The sequence below is a fragment of the Tympanuchus pallidicinctus genome, unplaced genomic scaffold, assembly GCF_026119805.1.
Source record: "Tympanuchus pallidicinctus isolate F22 unplaced genomic scaffold, pur_lepc_1.0 scaffold3, whole genome shotgun sequence".
NCBI classification, from domain to species: Eukaryota; Metazoa; Chordata; class Aves; order Galliformes; family Phasianidae; genus Tympanuchus; species Tympanuchus pallidicinctus.
This window is the reverse complement of record NW_026294747.1, coordinates 26,853,712-26,873,144: the sequence shown is the minus strand read 5'-3', so window position 1 is coordinate 26,873,144 and position 19,433 is coordinate 26,853,712. Positions and strand designations below refer to the sequence as shown.

The following is a 19,433-nucleotide window of genomic DNA, read 5'->3' as shown; positions in this document are numbered from 1 at the left end:
AACAACAATAAAGAAGGGGGGGGGGAGGGGGGGGGGAATGAAAACGAGTACAAAAAAATCCAAAGGAAATAAATTTATAGCACTGCATGAGAGGCGCAGCTCCAGGCAGAGCCCCCCCACCCGGCTGCCGGCATCCCTGCGGGCCGTGCCGCGACACCCCCGGGAAGGATCCCGGCCGAGGCTCCCGCCGTGCCCCGCCGCTCCCCGGCCCCCCCGGCACGAAGGCTGCAGCGGCTGCCGCGGGCACGGCGCTCCCGCACCCCGTACACACGGCGCCGCCGCTCCCCCCTCGGCCGGAGCCCGCAGAGGGTCCCCGAGCCCCCACCCCGGCGTCCGCACGGACCCCTCGGCGGCAGGGCGCTCGGCCGCCAGCCTCCCTTCCCCGGGGAGCATCGCTTACTTACCCCTGCTGGCGGCTTTCCTGAGTTTTTGGGAGGTGGGGGGGCTCCACTGGGATAAATCCTTCCGGTTCCTAACGGAGCTCACTGCATCTCGTGGGTACCACCGCCGTGCGTGTGTGCGGGGCTGCTCCTCCGCATGTCAGTCCAAGTTGCCGTGCTCGCTACAGAACCTGGGCTCTCTTGTGCAGCTGTCAGGGTGAGCGGGGAGGTGCATCTGGAAAAGGGGTGGGGGGACGGGAAACGTCGGTAAATCCACCAGCCTCGGTCTTCAGCTTCAGGCACGGCGAGGGAAGGGGGAGGAGGATGGAGATGGACGGGGGTCGACGAGGGAGGGAAGAAAATGGGCTGTACCCCAGATGGCAATGAACGTGCCGGGCTTCCCCAGCGCGTCCAGGCTCTCCGCACCGCGCAGCAGAGCGGCGCTCAGCCCGATTGCCGCGAGACGCCGGGGTTTGCACAACTGCAGCAAGAAGCCAAATCAAAAAGCCAATCTGCGAGCCTCCGAACTCCACGTCACCCTATCAGCTGGGAGCGAGAGCTGCAACAGAATTACAAGCCGTGCATATTTATGCTCCTGAACCTGGGGGGTGGAGGGGTGATTTTCGGATTGTTTGAAGGGAGCCACAATGAAATCAGAGCAAACCCTCCACAAAACAGGGGCAGAGCAGCTGTCTTGCATGTAATGCACGCACACAGACCTTTATGCTCTCTGTGGTTTATGGATGGATGGGAACGTGCACTCACCCTCCAAGTGTACTGACTTGACTTTGTGCATCTCAAGCAGGGGAGGGGATGCACACAGTGGCAAAGCCTCACAGCAAAAGCTATTGATTGCACATCTGAAATTTAAGGGATCTGCCACAGATTAAATATAGGCAATGTAATTACACAGGCAGCCTCAGTCCTGGTAACTACCCGAAGCCACAAGCTTTGGTTTGTGCTTGCAGAAAGTACCCGATCATTTTTTTCAACCAAAGTCAAATAGCAACTTGTGAGACAGCAAGTCATCCCAAGGCAAAAATACACATTGCCTCCAAAGTTGCTATTTGACTTGGGCAGGAGATGGCCAGGGGCTGGTTTCCATGACCATGGAGCAGGACTGCAGCTCTGTCTCGCACAACACACACAGTGACCTCTGCACACAGGTTTGTCTTCTGTTGCCATCCTCTCTATTTTTGCCTGTTGCTACCACAGACACAAGTTTCCAGCCGTTATACATGCTGCTGTGACTTTTCACTAATGTAATGAACCACAAAAGGTGCTGTAAGGCAACGTTTCCTAGCACAGCTGCATACCAGGGATGGGCGATTCCATCCCTCAGAGACGAGCCAGCAGGTCACAGCGTCCCTGAACACCAGCTGCTCCATCCTGGTGATTGAGCCCTGACCCCACCACAATAGGATGGAAGGGTCCAGAAACCTGCAGGAGCAGTTAGTTATGGTCTGGAACCTGCTGTTGTTAATTAGAAGCAGGGGAGCAGCTGGAGGAGGACTCAATCACTGCCAGGTGTGGTGAATGAGCATGAGGCAGCAGCAGAGAACAGCCCACAGGGTCCAGCCTCAGCTCTGCATCACCATAAGCCCCACCTGCTTCTCCTTTTGTCTCCCAAAAACCCAAAAAAGACAGGCCAGGTGGGGGACATGGGGACACACCAGTCAGAGAACAAGCTTAGCTTTAGCCAGGCCAACATGCCCAAGCTGGGGATGCCAGCCTAAGAGCATCAGTCTCTCAGTGCTCTCCAACGCTTAGTGAGGTGGCCCTGCTGGCATGGGGGGAACTCTCTGACACAGGACTCATCATCAGGTGACCCCAAGCAAGTGCAAGAGGCATCAAAGAGGAGGGGGGGGGGGGTACAAATGGCACATTAGTGGGTGCACACCCTCATGCAGTGCACAGGATGGCAGCTGACAGGAACTTCAGACAGACAGAACTCTATTGGATGCAGCCATTTCATTTCACATCAGTTCCTCAGCCCAATACATAAAATCACACCTAACGCATTTAAGAGACACTCTTGGGCATCTCCCTCTTTCCTCTTGTTCCATATGGACCTGGTCTTGTGTTGCTCAGTTCAGGTAGAAAATGTTCATAACAACAGGAAATGTGAAAGTTTTTGTCTCCTTGGTATTGGAGGTATGTTTGCAAAGTACTAACTAGGAGTGAAAGCATACAAACGCTTCATTTGTTAACACTAATAATGATAAATCTCTCTTGTTCATGTTACCTTTAGCAAATCAAAGAAATTTCAAACTACCAGACTGCTTGCTACTGACCTACTAAGCAAACCTGGATCTCAGTTTTAATGAATACCAAAATCACGTGATGTTTTGAGTGTTACCTAACCTAAACCAAAACTACCAAAAGACTACCAAATACTCACATAATTATAAAGTATATGTAAACATGTAAAGCAAAAACTGTTCCCCTCCAGACTCCTCCAAGATCATCTGAAACCTGAGAGGCAAGATCTCCTGTCAATCAAAAAGGCCTCTCGAGCTCTTGAGATTTGGGTCAGAACAAGAAAAATAGACTTCATTCTCTTTTCTTTGCCTTGCTTACCTAAGGGTAGAGTTCCAACATCCTATGGCTTCAGTCTTCTGCTGACAGCCATGCTGGTAACAGAGACACTGCCTGTGGAGCACACCTGAAAGCAGCACAGCTGGTACAGGCAACCTGTGGAGCAGGCATCAACTTGCTCTGCCAGGGAGCAGTACAACCCAAAAAATCTGCCAGTGTCATATACATTGTGGAAGAAACTCTGGGAGCACGTTAATTGAATCAGAAAGGATCTATGTCTACTCCTTCACTCTCTAAGTATGCACTTAACATGCACAGGTAAGGATTCCACACAGTTTCTATCCAAAATTTAGACTGATAGGGCCATATTTTTACTATTTTACAGCAGAAATCACAAGTGCAGGCTTCTCGGAAAATTCCTAGCTGAGCAAATGCAGGGAAATGGCTCCCACCATCTTGCTGCTCTCCTCTGATCTTTCAGCTAGTGGTCTACTGAGCCAAGGACAGACACAAAATAATCTACATCTACTCGTGCTGTTCCACCGACTGCTCCTGACCCACAGTTTATATCCAAGGACCTAGCACAGCTCCCTTTTCTCATCTGAGATTTGATCGTGGTGCATCTGGGTTGTGTCATGTTATTTTTTCATAGCTTTGCTTTTCCTACTTCATCAGCTTTCATCAGGTGCCTGCTCAGGTTAATGTCAGAAGCAATGGAATAATGTCACATTATGACATTTATTGGTATGATGCATCTCCGGAGCCTTGAAATGAAGTTCCAGATCTGAGAAAAAAATACTTTCTAGGGGAAAAGAGGAAAGGAATCACTACATTAGAGGCAGCTCCAAGGCTGTGATTACAGAGGAAATGCTTAACGTGAAGCTTTGTGCTTTATTTTCTCTTCACAAAAAAAGCCTACTTTGCAAACATGACTGGAGCTCTGAAAGCCAAGCTGGGCTTCATGAACACATCCTTACCAGCAAACAAGATCCCATCAGACAAGCCATGGGATATCTGTGACAGCCCATGGGCCTTCATAGTACTTCCCATGAGCAGAGGGCAGTTTCTACACAGGACTTAGCGAATCACTGTCTGCAACAGGTGCACAAGAAAAGGATGAAACATTGCTTGTTCTTTGTTTAGCATTTGTGTGCTGGACAGGAAGGAGTGAAACAAATTTGATCTCTGATTTGCAGACGTGACTTTAACACGTAGGAATTGATAAGATCTTCCCATCAGTACTTAGAACTGACCCCAAACTAAACCTTCTGGGAAGTTCTAAGTCCATCTTAGGATGAGTACTTCTGTATGACTGTCTTTACAACAGCATCTGAGTACAGCACAGGGACAAGCCCAACTGTAGGCTACTGATACTACAAATGTATCTCAGCCTGTGCCGAGATACAAACCTAATCCTTCAGACATTGTGTACAACAACAACAAAGTCAAAAATAAATTAAAAAAAAAGGAAAAAAGTACATATAGTAGCTAATCACTGTGTGTCCAGAGCATCTTTACTGCTGATAAATTTGATGACAAGTAAGGAGAGTAAGGGTAGACCTCAAAGCTGGGCTTTGATTATGGTGGAATCCAGGACACATGTTGATTCTAAAATTCTCCGTGTTAGTGTCAGTGAGTGGATATCTGCAGTAGAATGTACCTGCTCAGGAAGAACACTCTCGAACCAGATCTAGCAAGATAGTACAACCCAGGCAGTAAAAAGGCATTCACTCAACAGGGTTTTTCTCCAGCATTTTAACTGCTAACTGGGGCTGGTGTTCAGAGATTGAACAGCTCTGAGACTTTCCTTCTTTGTAGGCATCTTACAGAAATAGCACAATACCAATCCTATTATAAACTAGTGTTTATATTTTGGAGGGTTTTCAATAGCATAAGACTTTTCCAAGAAGGACCAATGTTCTTGCTTACAACATCAGAGACCATGCCTAACAAGCACAAGCAAATCCAGAGGCCCCTTCCAACTGCAGTGACTAATAATGAGCAACCAGCACCCATACTGCTGGAAATACACCCCTTTTCTCAGATAGAGAAGAAATACACAAGGCTCTGATTATTGAAGTGGTTTGGACCTGCTTGTCTTCACACTCTCACCAAGGAACAAGAAACCTCACATCAGATGAAGCTGGGCATGACAGATGACAGGAGCTGATATAATCACAGAGGCCTGCAAGCACACCAGCACATTCTGATGATTCTCATAGATGCCTCACAGAGCTCTAGAAGAGGAGTCGGCTCCCAAACTTGTCAATTATTTTTTTAGCTGTATCCCAAAATCATTTCAGATTCCAAAAGTAAATAGGAAAAGCTCATACTTCGTTGATTTCAAAACCCAAGAGAGACAAAATCAGTGGCACTTCTTCCACTCTGGTTTCCCTGTTAAATATTTGAACCAAGATTTCTTCTGCTTCCTGCATGCTGGCTAGCAAGAAAAGAAAAATCCACAGTTCTAAAACTAAGCCAGCTGTTTGTGGTGAGGAGGACTCAGAGACACCATAGAGCAGCCCCTGGTTCTTCAGCTATGTGCTGTGCACGGCCTCTCTCAGATTCTTCTCCTTCACCTCTTCCTTCACAATTTTGGAGACAGTGCACTTACTAACTGCTTTTGCTAATGAAAAATGGTCGGGTTATATTCTATGGAGGTAGAACACAGGTAATGGAATAGATATTAGGCTCAAGGGTGAGGGTTGCCTTAACCTAGGGACTGCATCCAAGGCTTCATATCATAGCTTGATGATCTTTGAGGTGCGAGATGCTGGAGCTGAAGGCCCTGGACCTCAGGGGATGCTACCAGATCGCACAACACAGACTACGATAGTACAATCCAGTGGGGATAACAATAAATGCTGAATAAAGATAGAATAAGATTTTACTATTCCCTTAAGGTGAATGTAATAATTTTTTTAGCAAAACAGCTGAGACATACTAAAAATGTCTCCTATGCAATCGTGTCTCTTCTTTTAAAAATCTGGGACAAAACGAGGAGCACCAGATTGTCTCTTCCCCTTGAGCAGTTAGAAGGAAGCCATGCTTCCCTCCAGGAGACTCTGATCCCTGTTTGTAAAACACCAGGGAAAAAGAACCTTTAATGTAAATTAACATCAGCCGTTCTTGCAAGTTAATAGTTTAATTAAAGGAGTGAAAGCCTTGCATGGGGAGGCCTTGGAGAGGTGCATTGCTCCAGGATACGTGTGGCCTTTCCCCAGGTAACACAAGCGGATGAATGCTCCTGGCCTAGCTGAGCCCATGATGCCCTCCCTGCTCCCCCCTCAATGCTGAGGAGAGAGGTCTTACAACAGGGCTGGGCCATGCTTCTGACACATGTCCTGGTTCTGGATGAAGTGGGTGACCCTGACTACAACACTGGATGACCCTTAAAGAGTTGATTTACTCAGGCTCAGTTTCTGCCCAGACACTCAGCCGTGCCTTTTCCCACACATCACCTCACGCCATGCTGTGGGGAAAGCTTCAGCCCTGATCTCAGTCAGTGCATCTTTTATGCTGCAGGTCTAGAGCAGCTCCGCTTCCCCACAACAATCTGTGCCCAGTGCCAGAAGAGACCTGCAGCAAGGTATTTCTCATCTCTCAAGGCAGCTGCAAGGGCTAATTGCTTGACACTTGGCCGCAATGCCCTCTGGAGGATCAACGTGTGGCTCAGAACACCCATTACGTGGCTTATTATGTGGCTCATTATCAAGTTTAGTATTTACTAGACAAGAGAAACAGCCTGCCTGCTTACCATTACATTGCTCACAGCACAGGAGCAGCAAGGCCCTCAGTTTGGACCTGCCACAAACCCCTTTGTAATCCCTCTCCAGCTGCTGTCCCTACTGACACCCTGTTGCTTGTTCTAATAGCATCCAGCAATGGGTTGAGCCCTTACTTAATCAACATGCTTGTTACTGAGAAGGAAAATAGAGGTGGTTCCATGGGACACAGGCAAAGTGCTGCCATGTGGGGACTAGGCAAAAGACCAAGGGTCCTGTTTCCTCCTCTGGCTGGTGGGGCACCATCCCCTCTGCAGTTCCCTTTAGCTCAACACGTCTCCAGAATGCTGCACTCAGAAACCTGGTGGGTTCACTGCCACACCCACATGGGATCCCAGGAAAGGTAAAGGAAATGGCCTTCCCCTCCACATGCATTATTGGCTTTAATCACCCAGGCACGCAGGGGAAAAAGCATACAGTATAGCCATGAAGGGAACCTCATTTCATGATGCCTTTGGAAATACAGAAACCTGGGAACATACTCCATCCATCCTCTACAAAAACATGTTTTTGTCCTCACTTCTTCATCAGTGATTTCATGGTTTACTGCCCTCATGAGATAGAGCTGCAACTGCAGCTCCCTTGTTGGACTTCTTTGGTGGATGTGCTGAGACCTTAAGACCATTGCCAGCATGGGCTTAAGGAACGCATGTTCAAAGAAGGGAAAAAAAAAAAAAAAAAAAAGATATTATTAGAAAGAGCAAAGCCTCAATGAGTCCCATCACTTCTCCCAGCTGCTGCTGTGTCTAATCATCTTCATAGTGTATCAGGAAGTATGAAATTACCGATTAATTTTATGACTGTGATTTTCATCACAGAAGGTGGAGACAAAATATTCCTCTCTTCAATGCAGCTGCAGATTCCCTCTCGTTCTACCTTACCCCACATACTGCTGGGGAAACCAGCGATACAAAACATTGCAAACCAGGTCACCTCTTCTCTTTGATGAAAATGCGCAGACAAGCTCCAGTTCTTGCTACAGAAATCCCTTAGGGTGCTGAGATGCTGAGCATGGGAAGTTACCTTCACAGATTTCCCAACAGCAGATAGTGAATAAATAAGCCACGTGCACTTCTTCCAGGGCTCTGCTGCCTGGAAAAGGCTCCTGCAACTCTCAGAGTGGTGAGGGCAGGCTCTGAGCCAGGCCTCCATCCAAACACTTGCTCCCATCAGCTACAGCTGTCTGAGCACTGCACTGGCTTTGGCCAAGACAAGGATCTCCACATCTTGTAGGACTCGTTCAGAAAATGCACACTGCTGAGCTATGGATGACCTTCTTTAGCTGGTACAGAACTTGAGGTCAATCCCTCCTCACACCTATCCACACCCAGCAGCTCTGGTCCTCTGCCTTGCTACATGCTTTTAGAGAGGTGAGCATAACAAAGTCCTGATTAGTCCAACATTGCTACAGCACACAGGTGGAAGGTAGAGCTTCCCATCACTTTAGCAAAGTAGAGCAGATGATGAGATAAAGCCTAACTCTGAATATGGACTCTGTCCAGAGCATCATAGCTACCAATCCTCTGCAGAGTCTATCAGCAGACCTTTAATGACAACAGCTGAGTTGACGAATTCTGCTAAAAGACAAGATCACAACAAACAGGGCATCGACTTGGTCCTGACCTCGAACTAAACTGGAGCTGGTTGCAGTCCCAATACTAATGGCTCAGCCTCCCGAAGAGAAGAGGGCAAAGTGCCCAGGGACCTCCTGGTATGGACCTCCTCCTTCACCTGCCAGACATACAAGGTCATTGGCCACTCTGCCTCTACACTCTGCTTGTTTATTATTCATTTAAAGAGGTGTAAAGTGGATTACTTGGGCAGCAAGAATTCTCCAGCTTCCGTGGCACGGGATGGAGCTAGCAGCATGGGCACGTGCAGATGTACACACTGCTTGGTTTCCACCAGCAGCTGCCAAGCTGGGCTGAGCAGGTCAGAGAACTTGGATAGAGACAAACCCTGTAGTTAAAATACAAAACTAAACCAAAGTGTTATGGGCTAAGATGAAAGGAAAAGTAACTCCAAGGCCGTGAAGCATTAGTTTTGGTGTGGTTTTTTTTTTTTTTCCCCTTGCTTTAATGTGATGGATCATCTGATAATGACAGGCAACCGCTCTGACTGACGTGTACATCCACGATAAAGGAGAAAGGAAATTGGATCTGAGGCTCCATACTGCATTTTAGTGAGTTTCTGGAGTCACCAGAAAGGACTGCTTGGTCAGACTGCTAATGCCATCACATTCCCTGCAGCCACAGACACGCAGTTGTGTGTTCAATTTCCTGCCATCACTCGTCGTGTCTTACCGTGCAGCCAAAGAGCAGGATTGTGAAGTGTATCTGATCTAGAGACATACACAAGTTCGGCACAAGCTCTGGCTACAGTAGGAAATTGAACTGTTGATGAGAACTATTTTTAACAGGCACCCTCTCCTCTCCTACCTGCATATCCTAATCTGTTGTTGTCCAGGGCTTAAGCTTACACCTATCGTCACTTTCACCAACAAATCAGTGAATTGCTTTATAGTTGTTTTTTTAACTCAGCCTCTCTCTACTGAGAGGAAAGATCTCTCAAAGGGAATTGCAGCATTTCCTCCCTCCCATCCTCCACCTCTAGTTGCTTTGTGCCATCATGGAGTTAACACAGTGAGCAACAACTTTGCTTCCCTTTACTCTGACACCTTCTGCAGTCTGCAGGAAAGGCTGGTTGGTCAGCTGAAGGGGAATGGAGAAGCAAAGGAGACTGTAGCAAGACAGTTACCTTTGCTAAGATAGAGTGAAGACTCCTTTGTGTTCAGATACAAGATGAAGCTCTGCTGTAAGGACATGAGGAATCCATTCCTGTTGTGGGCTCTGCTAGGTCTTCAAGCAAAATTACCCTGCACACTCAATCTGCTAGGCAGGAGGCCGCTCATCCATAAGAACCATGAGACTTGAGGGGAAAACCAAACTCCAATGGAGCATAGGGCACTATGCACTGGATTCTACCCTGCTGATATTTGGAAGGAATGAAGTTTGTGAACCCCACATGGAGAAATGCATTGCTTCTGGTATCTCATCCTGAGCTGAGTACACACAGCTCCATGTCTCAGAGATTTCAGAGTCCCGACTCTTGTTTGCAGCCCTCACTTGTCTTTGTACCACTAGAGTACAGCCCAGATCAGTCAGATACAATGAGTTTTGCCCAAGTACAGCCAAATGCTAAGCAAAATACCCAGGATATTTCATGAAAACAATTAATTTATTTTACATCTATGGACTGGACAAGCATCTGCCCCTGCATGAGTCTAAACTGCACTCCCACTTTTGGAGATCTGCACTACAGCCCCTTGAAATGCCTCCCTAGCTGAAAAATTCACCCAGCAATAATATCACTTGTCTGACTGGCCCATCAGGCAGCAATGTAATAGACAAGATATTGATGTAGCAACCTGATGTAATCAAGAGCTATAAAAGGCAAAGCAGTAAATCATTTGGATGCAACAGCCTGCGCACTTAGCTGTTCTTTATGTTTTCAAAAGCATTCAATAAACAAAACTGCATTTAACTATTAACAGTCACACAGGAATTTTCCTTTGCTAAACTCATGCTCTTGTAGACAGAGATAGTAGCAGGGAGGGAAACATGGCAGGGAAGTAAGTCAAGAAGTGTCCAGAATTAAGATTTATTTTTCTTCCCTATAGGCTATCTGAAGCTTACCTCACAGTCAAGCACAGCTCATGTAAAAGGCAACTCTCACTGCTCCTGGGGTGATGGAGTCAACCACATCCTCCCTGGAACTCAGCGCTCTTAGAACTGAGCATCAGGCACGCTTCTAAGACCTGAAATGAGAGCTGCAGCACAGACAGCTCTGACAAAAGCCTGCACAACACTGACTGGAAATGAAGAGTCAGGTCTGTCCCTAACACCTCAGTTAGGACCAGGACCTTGGCAAGTTGCCAGGCAGAGGTGGATATGCTGATGTCTGTGTTCTTCCTGAGTGAGACCCGCTGATCCCCAGAACTGTGCATTCAGGGAAGTTGGAGAAATGCACACGAGTGGGACTTCAGAAGAGATTCCTGCTGGAGGACCATCTCTGCAGAGTAGAAAAACGGGTCACAGTTCCCTACCTGCCAAGGACTCAGTATTTCAGCATACTCATGGAAAAAAGCCTCCTTATAGATTGCAGGTATGGAAAAGCACTTTTTTTATTCCAGCCCAGGGGACAAGCATTACTTTTCCTCCACATCTCAAGACTCTGGTTTCCAAAGAGCAAATCAGTCAAGACATACAGAAGGTAAATATGATCAATAATTCCTATCAGTTTTCAAAGTGACTAAAGAGACAGCTCAGGAGCTGGAAACAGCTGTAGATCAGGCAAAAATGGAGACACTTTCTCAGCTGCTTCTGTACCAAAATTCCTGAGAACCAGGAGATGACTGAGCTTTTCTTTGCTTATTTGGCCTCAGCAATAAGGCAAATTTTGAGTCTCAGACAGAAAAGAGTATCAGTACTTCAGGTTTCTTTACAAACCCTTGACCATCTCATCATCAGCCTTCCCCAGCAAATTTGCTGCAGGTGAGTGCACACGATGAAACCTGCCTGCAAAACCAGCTAGGTCTCACAGTGGGTGTCTGGTGACAAGTGCCTCTGATAGCCGTGGAGCTGCTTTAACTTACCCCAGCTGAACATTTTCCCCATTGGCTGACATTTAACTGCCCTGTTTTTTCCAGAATTTTTCAAGAACTCAGACACTCAAGGTGACTCATCCCCAGCTAAGCCAGAGCAAGCAGGAGCTGTCACACCGTGCAATGCTCTGGCTGCCCAGGGGGGCTGTCAGTAATGCAGAGTGACCAGATCCTCCCTTGCCTTATTAACTTGTGTATCAGCCAGATATTGCAGGGCGTCAGTCAGGCTGGATGGACCCCTCCTGGGTAACAAAGACATGAACGAGGAGGAGCCCCTCCCTATGTTCTGCAGTGGGAGATTTATACTAATGCAGCAACAAAATTCAGTTAGGTTCACATCGAGCAGCCCAACTGACTTGCATAGAGCTACCCCAAGATAAATGGGAAGAAAATCCCTAATTACAACAACTTGACAAGTAACTTGCTCCTTCTCCCATCCTCCTCCCTTTCCTTTATATCTTAGCAGTCTCTCTATCAGCCTGCTCATGATTTTCTCTACTTTGCAGCATGCGTAGACTGAGGATTGATCTTACAACTGCGAGCAGAATTAGGGGCGGCAAAGCAGTAGTCAGAACAGCCTGGAGCAGGAGGCATGCGGTCAGCAGCATGTCCTGCATTGCTAGGCTTTGGAAACACACCCGTGTCTGCACACACCAAAGGTTTTTCCACCACGGCCCCCCTTCGTTTCCCTTCTGGTCCCACTGGCCCAGGCCTGGGCCAGCACACTTCTCACTAGGGGGCAGCAGGAGGCATGCAGAGCGGCACACAGCAGAGCCAGCTGTGAAAGATGTCGGGCTATCCCTCCGCATCCCCCAGATCAATAAATAGGTGCTCCCACATGGGGATGGGACAGAGCCAGCCAGCAAAGCACGGGGTTACTCCAGAGGCCTTAGGGCAGCACTGCCTGCCATTAATATTCCTGGCACAGCATTAAAAAGAGAAGCAAATGGGATGGGAGGCCAGAACGGCAGCCTTGATGTAGGGACATGAAAGGAGATATCTGCTATCAGATCAGAGATGAGGAGGCACCATGACAAAAAAAAAAAGAGAAAAAGGGTGGGGGGAGAGGGAGGAAGAAGAGCTACAGCGGAGGGTTCAGCTGCTGAACAGCCATATGATGGGCATGAATTTGGAAAGAGCTGCTGCTCCCTCAGACACATGCACTGCTCTGCCTCTCCCTGCTTTATTACAGTTGTAGAGGAAGGAAATGGGGATGAAGCTGTGCTCACACTTTAGAGCTGCTAAAAGCTGTGGAAAAATGAATTGAACACACAGGATGAATTGAACAATAGCATTGAAGTGACACAAAGTTTGTCACTGGCGCCTTGGGAGTGGGAATTACTCAGTGTGGGCAAGCTATCCTCTGTTTGAATAGCAGAAGCTGTATTTATAGAGCAGCTTGCTCTGAGAGGCAGCTTAGTCGTAGAAAACTGAATGCAGCTCTCATTTTGTGGGCCAGGAACCTTCCATGTTGGTATAGTGCAGCACAAGAACCTGCTCGTAAAGTACTTGGAACAAGTGCTTGGGTTCTACTTAAATACTAGACATACTGTAGGTGACACCAGTAAATTAAATTAAAATCAGATCAAGTTTTGCTAGGTAGATAATAAGGTGGGAGGAACAAAGCCCCAGAAAGCAGAGAGTGTGCACCAGTTATGATGCAGTTCATCTTCCCCAAGGATCAAAGAAGATCTTGCCAAAAACAATACAAACCACACCATTCTCCACTGAAATGAAACAGACTGAGAAGCACCACAGAGATGTAATTAGCTGTAACAAACAAACTGCTTTAGGACCAGAGGTGAAGAAGGAAAAATCCAAATAGCACTGGGAAGTAAGCTTTTACAGATGAAGGAAAACAACCATCAGTGGGACTTGGCTCGGGAGAGCTCCTGGGGGCTCAGTGGGATTTGAGGCCTGAAAGTACTCACACAGGCCAGCAAAGCTTGGCAGGAGCTAAGGACAGGGTGAAGTTAGGTTCCCAAAGTTGAGTGGTGGAAACAGCCCAAGATGGGAACAACGTTCTAGAACACAGCTACCTTTTTGCAACTTCAGATTTTTAAAATAATACTTAATATTTTTAATTGATCTGCTTTACTTCAAGCAGGACTCTTTGGCCTGGGGCAGGATTACACTCCATGAGCATACAGTGTGGTTTGTGCATGCAGACAGCCTGGAGGAGGCACAGCCCTCTTTCAAAATTTCGTGATGATGCTGACTTCAGACCAAAAGAACCTTGAACAATCCCCTGTGCTTCATTAACACAGCTCACATGCCAGACACTATCTCTTCTTGCTCCACTGAGGGTACTCACATAGCACAGGCTCAAGAGGAACAAGATCTGCTTCCTAAATTTCACTACAGCTTTTAGCTTCATACTGATGAACCAAAGGAAAACTCTTTGCCCAAAGATGCCTTTTGAAGTTTAGGAATGGAGTAATGAGGTAAAAGGATTTGAACAACTTGACCAGCAAGTTTGTTGTTTGTTCTGGTTGTATCAGGATACATGACTAGAGCTTTTTCCAGAAACCAAACAAAGGTTCATCTCATTTCAGTGAGACAGGTATCACCCTGAACTCTCAAACCCACTGCCTGGCCACCTCTGCAAAGTAAGTAGAGAAAGATCTGTACATGGGAGCAGGTCCATGAATGGGTTCTGTTTTCCCAGTACATCTCATCTGCGGTGACACCTTGCTGAGCCCAGAGGTGCAGGTGTGGGCACCACAGGCACCAGTCAGAGGGGAAAAGGTGCACTGCAAACAGACCTATAAAAGAGAGCAGGCAAACGAAAATGTGAACGTGCCTTCTCTGAGCTCTGGCAAATTGGCACTGAAGAAGAAGCATGAGTCATTAGAAGTAAAGGATAAACCTGTCTCTTGTATTTAAAATCATACAAATACTGAAAGTTCTTAGCTTCTCAACCTGCATTCCCCATCCTTACAAATACGGTTAACGTAGACATAATGTTAAAGGCACAAGAGGCAACAACAAGTGGAGGCCACAGCGGGCAATCCCAATCCGTTAGTCAGACAGCACTCTCTCGTATGACGAGGCAACACACCTTCCACCTGGCATGCTCTCATACCTTGGCCAAGTACTGCCTTACGACACAAGAGGAGCTAGGAACATCTTCCTTACAGAAGTGTTCTCTGGGAGGCACCAACACCGAGGAGCTAGCTGATAGATGAGGACATTGTTTGCTGATATGATCAGTCCAGACCCATTCCTCCTCTGTACATCTCCATGCATATCTGCCTATTTCAGTTCTGCAGATGGGTGTCTCCAGCACAAGGCTGTGGCTTCAGCAGCTATCAGCCCTTTGTTTGTAGCCTTCAATACTGGTTTACCACAAGGGAGTGGCAGCTTGCATTCCCAGTGCTGTCCCTCTGGGATGCTGATAGCAATTTGGAGAAACCACTAGAACCACTAGAAGGGGAGATATGCAAAGACTTCACTCTGCACAGCTGAGCTTGCTAAACATCAAACCATTCTTGGCAGGACAGTGATGCTGGGAAACAGCCCCACCAACAGCTGGGCTGAGTGTAGATGTGGCTGGCTCCTTCCAAACCCACCCTTGGAGGGAAAAATCTCTTAAAGAATGGTCTGGGTTTGGAGGACATTTCGGATTTGTGCCTGTAGAGCTCCTCCAGTTCTATTTATACCACTGCAATGTTCCTAGATTTTTGCACCCTATGGACTCCCATCCTGTCCCTGTTACTTTCTGATCCCAAGGCTGGGTACACGACCTAGGCAGAACTACGCAAGAGCCCAAGCAATAGTTGGAGAAATGGAAGCAGGACAGCAAGCAGGCCCTACAAACTGTTATCTTTTAGTACATAATTTCTAATTACATACTTAAGTGAAGCCTAGAGTAATTTAGTAAGTTAAGCATGTAATTCCACTTTAAATTATGGGTGATTCCCTAAAGCAAGTGCTTATGTGTGCCTGGGGCTACTCCCTGAGTGCTGCAAGGCTCCCTGGGCATCTGAGAGGTCACGCTCCAGCCACCACATCACTCTGCACACCACCAGACTACAAAGCCTCACTCCACGCTTGTGTGACAATCCCAAGTCGCCCAGAGAACAACTACTTTTGCTGTAAGAGGAGTTGATGGGAGAGAGATGTAGCCTGTTGTGTCTGGGGGCTGCCTGGCCCTAACTACACACTGCACCAGGCAGCCCAAGAGCCCCCAAGGAGCCCTGCCCCTCTCCATCTGCCCGCACAGCTCCAGCAGCCAGCTCACCTCCTCTCACCCCGCTGCACAGCTGTGCTGGAAGGAGCGCATAGCACAAACCTGCCTGCTTCCTAGTTTCAGTATCTATAAAAGGAGGTTAAAAATAGATTCTAAAGGTGGCTGTCTATCTGGAGATCCTTTGATGAGTGCTGTGCAAATACAAGTTGTCGTCACTAACAGCCAGGTAAGATGAACAAAGAAGTGGGGGAAGACCTGTGCTCAGCCTTTTGATGGGTTTGTTGTGTGGAAAAACAAAGATCTATTAAAGATACCTTTTGCTGCTCAGAGAAAAACAGGAAACAGTGCCATTTATTTCACTTTTCATCACGCATACCTCAGGTCTTTGGGTTCTCCAAAGTCCTTCGGATCATCAGCTCATCCACAGAGAAAGAAAAGAGGAGGCAGGAGAAATCAATGTGACTTAACTAATTTTACGGGTGGCTGTCATGCAGCTGGAGGTAGCGTATACATTTGACTGAAGACTTGGCAAGCTGGAGAAACATCACACTTCAGCTGGTGCCAATACAATGGAGAACGGATTGAATATAATGCTCAAGGGAAGAATGAGAAAGAGGTAAGGGCTGTCAGCTGCTCTTGGACACATGGAAGATGCTCCCAACAATAAAACCTTTTAAAATCCTTCCAGAACTAATTTCATACCCACTCGAGGAAGGCCACTCCAGCCAAGGTGAAGGCAGCAGATCAACCTTCCTTAAGCAACTGTTTCCTCCTACTTTGTTATCTTCCAGGATGAAAACATCCCAATGCACTGAAAGAGTTGTGCAAGGTGCTCCTTCGTTTCTTACTGCAGATGCCAACACACCCTGCCAGAGCTGAGCCAGAGGCACGGATCCAACTTGGGCAGCTGGGCATCTTCCTCCACTAACAGACTAACAGCTCAGGCTGGAAGGCATCTCCCCCCAGCCTTCCCAGAGCACATCACTAGAACATGGGACTTAGCACATCACATTTTCTGCATCTCTACACCTAGGAAAGATCACAGCTATTGCCAGTGATTGCAGTGATCTCCTTTCTACTATCAGCTAAAAGGGACATCTAATGGCTCGAGCTGCTTGCTAACACCACCAAGGAATTTATCTGGTGCAAAGGATCATTTCTCTGGGCATTGCATAAGTGCAGAGAACTAATTTTTACCCCTTGCCAGCTGGGAAAGCGGTAAGAATAAAGGGTGGGAAGAAAAAGCAATTACCCCCCTTTTTTTCTATTTGTATGATGTGATTTATCCATGATAAACAGAGGGAGACCATGACAGACCTTCTGTACCTCTTTTATACTTCTTAGGAAGTAGGAAACAATTTCTTTCAAGAGCAGCAGTCAGTGATTTCTCCAAGGTCAACAGTCAGTTCAACCTAGACAGCACAAATGCTCATTGGCATTTCAGAGGTGAACAGCAAATAAACATCAGTTGTTGAACAGATTCCCTCCTCTCTTCCTTGTGCTAGATCTGATTTCTCCTTACGGAAAAAGTTAAAAGACATAGGTATTTCTAAGTAGCTTCCATTGAGCTACATGGTGTCACATTGCTGGGGCTGCCTTACTCTTTGGGCAGGACAGGGAATCACTCTGGGGGAACATCCCTGGATGTGTACAAGGTCAGGTTGTATGGGGCCCTGGGTCGTCTGAGCTGGCAGGTGGCAGCCCTGCCCATAGCAGGGGCTTGGAACAGGATAGGCTTTAAGGCTCCTTCCAACCCAAGCCATTCTATAATTCTGTGATCCCAGAGCACTCTGCCTGTGCCAGATGTATTCTGGTTGGATATTATCTGGAGCGCACAGTCACCTGGAAAGAAACGCAGAGATGCATGAGGAAGTAAGCTGAATGCAGCTGAGAATCTGGGGGGAGAGGGAGATGCGATATCACTGTGCACAGCTCGCGTGCAACTCAAGTCAATCCACTCTGGGCATGACATTTCTCCTGGTAGAACACGTCCTCTCCCCACTTCCTCCGCTCTAATACACTGATGCCTTCATTTCCAAAGGTGACATGATTACAAGGAATGCTAAAAATACACATGGGCCTTCGTTCTCTCCCCCACCTCCCCGCCTCCGGTAGAACAGAATTTCCAGCTTTCGTGTTAGCAATCAAACAGTGATTTAACCTGAAAGGTGTTCTGGGGGCCAAGAGCATTCATTTCTTTTCATTATGTCCCTCCTTTATACAACACAACGTACCAAGGCTCACACAGCCCAGCCTAGCTCTTTGGATGACTACCAGCCCTTTTGCCCAGCCAAAGGGAAAGGATACCATTCCCTCTTCCACCCTCCAACATTAACCATGCCCTTCTGCACAGAAAGAGCTCCAGGCTTGTACAGTTCAAACGTGGCCATTTCAACTACTCTTTGAGGCCAGTACAGCCTTTTCCTTGCCAAAAGACCAAGGTTATAGCAGACATAGAGTAGGGCTCCATCACATGCAGCAGCCTGATGCTCCCTCAGAACATGAGCCACTCAGTGCATACATGCCAGAAAAGCCCTGCCAGCTGCCCGGGGGAGAGGGCCTCAGAAACCAGACAGAATAGCACTTAAATACAGAAGACCTTAGATAACAAGAAGGTGATTATAAAAATCCTCAGTTTGTCTTGCTCCAAACGTTCAATGCACTTGTAAATCTACAAAACAAGAACGAACACCACATTCAGCCCATGGATAAGACAGACTTTATGCAAGCAAGCTGCTCAAAATGATGGGAAAATAGTTAATAAAATTACAGCTTATTCATAAAATTAGATCACTATAAATTTTCGTTGCTCCAAATGCTTTTACCTCACATTTGAAACATTTTCTTTCTCTGCTGAGGTTTGAAAGACATACCTAAATACTAAGTTACAGTAATTCCTGCTTGTGTGTTAGGTATCCAAAATAGAAGCTTTAATTACAGGTTGGAAATGCTATAAATGGCAGGCAATAGATCTCAACAACAGTGGATCAAAAGGGAAAGAAAGCCAGCAACATGGTTGTTTTTGTATAAAACCAGAGCACATTAGCCTGGAACAAGTCCTCAAACGCTAGACAGAATTTTACTTCAAGCAAAATACTATGCAAAAGATTTATGACTTAGGAAGATTAAGAAAATGCAATCACTTCTACTTAGGATCGTTGTCAGCATCACAAAATTCAGGTACTGAGACTTTTTCAACGTTCTTTCAGAAAAAAATGCCCCTTACGCCTCTAATTTGTTCACAGAAGAGCTACGTGACTGAAAGGTACTTCTGTCAGTGAGCGTCTCAAAGTAATCAATTTCAAAATTTAATAGGAGAAATCGATGGTTGAAGCATTCCAGCACTTGTTTTGGGGTCCATAAGTTTTTTATTTATTTAAAATCAAGTATTTACTTAAAATCTCTGGATGCTCTGCAGCAGCGCGCACATCTCACGGAGCAACTTCATTACAAAGTTAAACACAGGATATCTTTCCGTACAAAAATAGCACACGCACTTTATGTTCTAGTTACTGATCAGGGATCGTTTGAGTATGAAATTTGTACTAAAGGATAATGAGTTATTCCCTTGGGAACACGGAAGCAAGCTGCTCTGTAAACCCAGAAACACGAGTTACCTCTCAAAAAAAAAAAAAAAAAAATGGAAGACTGCCTTCTGAATGACTGGTTCATTACAGAAACTAATGATTCGTTCATTTTAAAAGATGCACACAATGACACACTCACATGTGAGCCAGGCTCACTGCTACACGCCAAGAGGAGGCTGTGCTCCCCACAAGGACAGCCCACTCCTTTCAGGTCTGCACAGGACTCTTTGAAGGGAGACAGAGACTGCATGCCCAGGGTATGTGGTTTATTACTTATCCCCACCTTTC

The 19,433-nt window shown here is 46.7% G+C and overlaps 1 protein-coding gene across 2 annotated transcripts in view; it reads right to left on the bottom strand.

Annotated features, from left to right (window-relative positions):
• The window catches only part of SLC8A3 (solute carrier family 8 member A3), a 126,303-nt gene that overhangs the window by 99,460 nt on the left and 7,410 nt on the right, over nt 1-19,433 (bottom strand). For both annotated transcript variants that reach the window (XM_052693653.1, XM_052693655.1), the window contains exon 2: nt 405-615. The gene's annotated coding sequence lies outside the window, so the exon portion shown is untranslated. The remainder of the gene's footprint in view (nt 1-404; nt 616-19,433) is intronic.